Source organism: Cupressus sempervirens, chromosome 5, assembly GCF_028749045.1.
Source record: "Cupressus sempervirens isolate cs-2001-9-10 chromosome 5, ASM2874904v1, whole genome shotgun sequence".
NCBI classification, from domain to species: domain Eukaryota; kingdom Viridiplantae; phylum Streptophyta; class Pinopsida; order Cupressales; family Cupressaceae; genus Cupressus; species Cupressus sempervirens.
Genome location: NC_143122.1, coordinates 503,540,652 through 503,548,841, shown reverse-complemented (window position 1 = coordinate 503,548,841; position 8,190 = coordinate 503,540,652).

The window sequence follows — 8,190 nt, the reverse complement described above, 5'->3', positions numbered from 1 at the left end:
AGTATGGACTACAGTACTGATAGCTTCCTTGTAGTATTTGATAGCAACATTCTTCTCAATCATTAGTGTTCTTGCACAATCCATGATGGATCTGTTCCTTCTTTTAGCTATTCCATTCTGCTAAGGAGTATCAGGGGATGATACTTGTCTTTTGATTCCTCTTTCAATGTAGAAATTGTTGAATTCATTTAAGATGAATTCACCACCTCTATCTGATCTTAAGCATTTTAGTCTTTTTCCAATTTTTTTCCTACTCTTGCCAGATACCATTTGAATTTCTCAAAAGTTTCTAATATTTCTTTCAGATACATAATAGTCATCATTCTAGAATAGTCATCAACTAAAAGAATGAAAATATTTTTTCTCCACTATAACTTTCTATTCCAATGGGTCCACATAAATCAATATGCACAATTTTCAAGATATCTTCTAACTAATAGTTTTTGTTCATAAAACTAGTCTTTCCCATTTTACCAATTTGGCAATTTTTACATAGTCCAACATCAAGTTTCTTCAAACTAGGGATACCTCTTACTCTTCTAAGTTTTCTTATCTTGACCATATTATCAAAGTTTACATGACATAGTCTTTTGTGCCATAACCAGCTTTCTTCTACTTGAGCAATAAAACATCAACAATCACTAAGATTAAGATAAAATAGGTTACCATTTGTTTTCTTTCCTGATCCAACAAATTTTCTTTGTTATCCAGCAGTCTTGCCTTTCCATTCATGAACTCTACCTTGAATCCAATGTTGTTCAGTTGTGCCACACTTAGCAAATTATGTTTTACTCCTTCAACCCAATAGGAATTGTCACATACAAGTTCATCGGTTAATGAGATATAACCTTTTCCTTTTATGTAACAAGGTTCATTATTTCCAAACCTTACACTACCTCCATCATAGTGTTCAAAATGTTCAAACTTAGTTTTATCTCTAGTCATATGGTGAGAACATCCACTAACTATGATCCAAGAATCATTTACACTAACATCAGAGACAAGTTCCATGTTATCTTCTTCATCATCAAATTCATCTTTTACAGCAATATACACTATTTCATCTTCATTGTTATTAGAATCTTTAGCCATAAAACAAGTTTTCTTACCTTTGTCTTTGTAGGATTTGTGACCTTTAAATTCCTTCTTACCTTTGTATTTGTGGCTTTTCTTCTCTTCCTTTCCTTCTTTGTTTGGACACCTAGTTACAATATGACCAATTTCTTCACAAGAAAAATAGATTAGAGGGATTTTACCTTTGTACTTTCCTCTACTCCTGGAATATTTCTTTGCAAGTAGGGCTTCAACAATTTCAAGATCACTATCAAAAATTTCTTTAGTTTCTTCTTCACTTTCTAATTGATTTTCATTTATTTTCTTGCCCTTTTGTTTGAGTGACAATTTAGCTTCAAATGCAGACTCAATATTCTTGGAAGCATGAACATAGTTGTCAAAGTTTTCTAGTTCAAAAGTTGTCAATCTTCCTACTAGGGCATCCAAGCCTATCTTGTTATTTGCATCACATCTCTTTTCTTGAATAGCAGGCACTTTGATTGCATAGATGGGAAGCAAAGTTCTAAGTATTTTTCTTACAATAGTCTCCTCTTTGATGTCTCCTCTAGATGCTCTGATTGCACTAACACTAGCCTTAGTTCTTTCCACATATTTTGCAAAGTTTTCATCTTCTCTCATTCTCATTTGATCAAATTATCCTTTAAGACTTTTTACTTTGGCTCTTCTTACATTTTCATCTCCTCCATAGATTTCTTTCAATTTTTTCCACATATCAAAAGTAATTTTATAGTCTTTGACCTCATCAAATTCAACATAACTGAGAACAGATGCAATAACAATCATCATGATGTTATGGTTCTTCTTCTTAGAAATATCTTCAACTGATAATGTTTTAGTGGGAGTTTTATATTCTTTATCAAGATATTTGTAGATTAAGTCATTGATGGTAGCCATATGAAACTTCATAAGTCCTTTCCATGCTGCAAAGTTATCTCTATTCAACTTTGGACTCTCTCTTTTGAAAGAAATCCTGATCTTAAGCTTAGGTCCTTGAAACCTTCTTTGCAAGCACCAAAAGTTATGATACCAATTGTTGGAAATATAAGGAGTAACTAAGAGGGGAGGGGTGAATCATTTACTACTCAAATAAATCCTAGATGCCTTAGATGTCAAATAAAATTCAAACTAATAAAACTAATTACTGATGATACTCGGTAAGCATACAAAAATTGTTGTAACTTGGTAAATGCAAAATGTGTTTAACTTAGTAGAGCTTAAGATATTGTAAGTAATTTACTTGCAAGCATGAAATAAATAACATGAATCCATATGACATCAAGACTTAACATGGAAACCCAATTTTGGAAAAACCACCAAATGTAACTAGTTACTATTTTTCACTGTTCTGAAGTGAGGCCTATTAGGAGCCAACCTTGTTAAAAGTTACAAACCACACTATTAGGTGTGACCCTATTAAAGGATTTTATCACCTTGTTAGGAGTGGCTTTGTAAGAGGTTTTGAAATAATTTAATGGAATTGCCACCTTGTTAGAGGATTTACAAATGGTTGTTAAACCAACTCTATTAAGAGATTTTAGATCACTACTACAATGGTTAGAGAGTAACAATGAAATGACTTGATTGTGATGCAACTGAATTTCTGATTATAGATCTCTATTCTGGCTTATACTTGATCCTTCTTGATCAAATAACACTTTTAAACTCCATAAGGATACCTTTTAATCCTTCAAGTTTGCTTCATCTCTTCTTATCTCTTTCAATTCATTCAACTTGTATACTTTGAAATTACAAATTGGCCTTTTACTTATACCTTCCAGATTGTTAAGTCGGCTCAAATACGAATTAGAATAACTAGTATTCATTACCATAGTTAGCTAGAATCAATAGGTAAAATAATTAAACTTTACATGCCAAAATAAGAAAATCCTTTGGTAGCCAAATGAGCTTGGTAGAAACTAATTTTGAAGCAATTCCTATGTTAACCATTAGGAGTTTGGTTAACACTGTGAACTTACAGAATTCCTTTTGTAATAGAGTGAACTTGTTTAATACTAACTATGTTTAATTTTCCCTTTGTTAATTGAGTGAGCTCGGTTAACACTCTTTTCTACATAAATTCATTTGACGCCTAAGTGAGCTCGGTAGATACTATCTTCTGTATATAATAGACTTAGGAACGCTCGATAGACAAGAAAAGCTATCTTCACTGACCAAGTGAGCTTGGCATGCACTAACTATCAACTAATATGAAATTTGTGTAACATGAAAGACAACACACAATTAATCAAGTGTATCCAACAACTTCATATTACATTGTGTTGAAAAATAAAATACAAGATCTATTTGATGTTGGCATAATTCAAAAACTTAAGAACTTATCTATCAAATATGCTACTCTCAAGCTTGATCAACCTCATGAAACCATGTCTAGCAATGGTTAAAATGCAACTTTTAATTCTTCCAACATGCCATCACCTTCTAAATCATCTAAGCTTTCCAACATACCTCCACCAAACAAAGCACCTAATTCTATTTCTATTGAATATGTGTACCCTCAAGGGCTGCCTCTAAAAAAGACCCAAGCTAATCTTGACTTAGTTGCAAACATCTCCCATAATTCTCAAACTAAAGATCCAAAATCTTCTTTCATTTCTACTCCTATTATTACAACTCCAACTAGACCTTCATTATCTCTTCAAGAGCCTATCATGTAAACTCCACATTCTACCTTGTCCTTAGAAGTGGATCCATGTCAAGAGGATTTTAAAAAATCTAAAGATCAAGATCAAGAAACCTCTTATATCCCTCAAGATTTCATCCCTCCACCTCAAGAGCCACATAGTCCTCCATCTCCCATATCATGTCGTTGTACTAGGAAAGATTGTAATATTCCTTCCACCATCCCTAATGAGATTACTGAAGATCATGAGAAAAATATTTTTCCTATATTGTTCAAAAATCCTTGTCAAGATCAAAGTATTCCCTCTTGTTATAATTCTCCACATCCACTTAAAAATTATACTCAAGCTTTAAGTTCTCCTACAAAAGGTTTTCCTCCCATTAAAGTTATTCATGAGTCTATTAATGGCCTAGGTCATGTTGCTCACTCTAAGGATGTTGATATCCCTATCCAATTTCCATTTGTATCTTCTAAATCTATTCTTGGTCCTTATCCACCTAAGCTAAAGCCTTAAAACCTTCCATCAATTTTGAGACCTTATGTTCATTTACATCCTAATTCCATTATTAACTCATTACCTACTTCTCCTACCCTATCTCAAGATCAACAAAGGAAGAAATCCTTGAGTCCTTCACATAAAGCTTTCCATCTAAACCTACCATATCAACCTTCTTCATCCACAAGTCCCAAGCCTTTTGGAAGCAATTTGGATGATCAAATTAAAATTAAACATGAGAATCCATTTACAAATTATCACTATGTCTCCTCTAATTGACATTTGAATCCAAAAATAGAACTATTCAAGAGACCACAAAGGTGCACTAGCAAAAGAAAAAAATTGAAGAAAATCTGGGTTCCTAAACCTATCATTGAAGAAATATGCTCTAAAGCATCAAAAAGTGAAGAAAACTCTAAATCCATATGGATTCCCAAGTCTCTCTTGATAGGCTTGAATATTGAAAAAATAGTCAAAGTTGACATTCCATCTTCCAAATGCATTCACTTCATCTTCTTCTAGACATCTTCCTCAAAAGATTCTGAAGCCTTCCACTCCATCTTCCTCCAAAATTATTCTACCACCTCATACATCTAAACCTCAAGCTATTTTGTCCATATTTTCTCCATCATTCCATGACCCTTCAAGATATGTGTTAGTGTTGATCTTGACCACTTTTTCTTCTACCCTTGTTTATTCTTTTCAATACCATATCCACTCCACCTTCTATCCTCCCACATTTTATCCTTCCATCCAATTTATCTCAACCATAACCTAAAACCTTATCCTCCATATATATTTTCTATTGTCTCTCTTTCATTACCCTATCAGCATCTTTGAGCATACCTTTCTATGGTCTTGGCTTATTATAACTTCTCCTTCCAATACAAGTACTATTCAAATTGACAAAAGGCTTGAATTCTTTCCAAAAAAAATTGTGCCTTGGTGAAAACCTGGAAATAGATGCCTTGGTAGCAAAATTAAAGATAAATAAATTCATCCTATGGTGAAAACCACTCCTTGTGGCACCTTGGACAAGTACCATGATGAAAACCAAGAAAACATGTGTCATGTGTAATTCTTCCATAATCCATCCATTCCATCTTTCCTCTTTGATCTTATTAATGCTTTTGAGTTATTTGTGAGCATGGGTTATCTGATCCACCAAGATTCCTATCACCATCCTCCTTATCTCGAATCGCTCACTCATAGCCTTCATTATTTTTAATTCTAATAATGTTTTCCTATCACTATCTTATCCACTTGACCTCTTAGTCTTGATCAAAAGAAAAAGAAGAAAAAATGGTTCTTAGAGGCCTCCTAATAGGTCCATTCTTTTAGATTACTTACTTTCTTGACATCATGTTATCTCACTCATTAAATTTCATTGATTATCCAAAACCCACTTCATATGGCTATCTTACATTTTCCCTAGCTTGGGAACTCTTAGAGAGCTAGTTCTTGAGGATCACTTTCACTCACTTCATACTCCTTGCCTGTCAATCTCTGCTAATCCACTAGCTTGCTACTACATCTTGTCCTACACCTTTCTAGACACTAGAACAAAATGATATGATCCTACTTGAGAGCTAGTAATCTCTAAAAAAGTTATAAAATTTTGAAAATGTCTAAAAATTGCAAAAAGTCTTGAAAAAAATCATTATCTTGGTGACAACCTAGCAATAGGCACCTTGGTAATACCAAGAAAAAGTGAAAAATCAAAAAATATGAAAAAATAAAATAAAAAAGAGAAAAAGAGAAAAATACCAAAAAAAATTGAAAAAACAAAAAAAAGTGCCATTGATGAAAACCTAGCAAATAGGCATCATGGTAGCAAAAATAGAATCTTTGCCAAAAAGGTGAAAACTTGGTAAATAGATGCCTCTTGTTTCAAATGCTACATCTTGTAATGCATCTTGTGGCTATTGTGTAGTTGTTTTCCTACTTCAGCTTGTTGCTTTTGCTCATTCATCCATGGATTGAATCTAGTAATATTCTCAAGGCAACACCATATAGTCTTCAAGAACACTTCTTTAGTGTCAGCCACCAGTTGTTCTAACTATATCTACCTATTGTTGATTTCTTCACTACAAATATTCCTCTTGAAGAAAATCTATTTCACGTGACCCACCAGTTGTTTTAATTACATCTGTCTACTATCATTTGCTTCACTATTGAGATTCCTCTCGAAGAAGATCTCTCTCACGTCAGTCACTAGTTTTTCTAACTATGTCTGCCTATGGTTGCTCACTTTACTACAAAGATCCCTCTCAAGGAAAATCTCTTAAGCTTCAATCACCAATTATTCTAACTACATCTATCTATTGTCACTTCATTCTTACTAAGATTATTCTCAATGAACATTCCTCTCTGACATCAGTCACCAATTGTCCTAACTGGGTCTGCCTACTCTCGTCCTCCTATTTTATGAACATCGACACTTGACATCAATCCTTTAACACTAACACTAAAATGGAAACATTAACATGGTTTATGTTATCTTGAGCTTTTCTTTTCTTTTTTTACTTTTTTGCTTTATCATTTCTCTTTGAGTGAGTCAAGGCTACTAAGATTCTTCTCAATGAAGATTCCTCTCTAACATCAGTCACCAGTTGTCCTAACTGAGTCTGTCTACTCTCATCCTCTAAATAGATTTCTTTCACATATTTTATGAACATCGACACTTGACATCAATCCTTTAACAAACACTAAAATGGAAAAATTAACATGGTTTATGTTATATTGAGCTTTTCTTTTCTTTTTTTACTTTTTTGCTTTATTATTTCTCTTTGAGTGAGTCAAGGATGTCTCTTTTGACTAGAGAAGCAAAGACTGGGGGCATGATTTTTTCTTTTCTTTCTATTTGATGGTTTAGATTCAATAATCTAAAGCATCCATATAAAAGGGGTGTCCACTATAAGAGCCTCTATCTCATATTAGATAGTTGTGTGTACCTCGACTCATTTTATCTAGACTCTTCACTGAGGTTGGTTCTTTTCTTTGCTTGTTTGAGTGAATTATCTATGCTATAGTAAATATTGATACTCGTCCTAGTAAGTGAATGTATGGGTCACTGTGAGTATATCTAACCTACTATTGTCTCAGGTTACGAATGCAAGGGTCATTAAAAAAGAACCTTTAGTAAATACTTAGCATAAGAAGGATCTCTCATGAGTCTAGTGTGTCTGTATGCAAGAAACATTCTAGTCATCCTAGCATTTATGCTCTAATGCTTATGTTATCTTGTTACATTAAAAGGGACAAATGTTCTAGTCATTCTAGCTTCTTGTGTCTTAATGCTTACATTTAATCCTGACAAAACTAAGACATGTGTCATATTCATATTCTCATGATTGTAATATAGGTGTGAATTGTATGACATTTGTGAGTCTAACTAAATACTTAGTGAAGATAATTCTATGAGTTCAGTAATTAGACCTAGCGATGCATCTAGCATAGGGTTGCATTGCATACTTCGCTTGCATAAGAGCACAATTTGATCATTGCTTTACTTGCATCTTTTGACATGAGAGGTTGTTGGTTTCTTCAAAGTATCATGTTTCTTCATGACTACACAAGCATTTAGCTCCTTAGTACATCCTCTTGACTATCATGGGATACATGTCACTCATAACAAAATTGAAACCTACATGAGATGTTAGTTCAATTACATTTTGCATTTCATATACATATTTTCATGTTCACCTCATCTACACTACATTCATACATCATATTAATTTTTATTCAATCAATCATAGCATTAATATCTCATGTACGATAGATTGTAAGAGAAAAGATGACACATGCAAAAATACTCAAATTGAAAATATCATATATATCAAATATCTCCAATGGAATCAACTATACAACAATACAAAAATGAGCACTACTCGAGCACTATCTATCTCAAAATGATACAAAATAATGCTAGCACACCAATTGATACATAGCTAGAACAAAATCAAAAGAAAGATATATA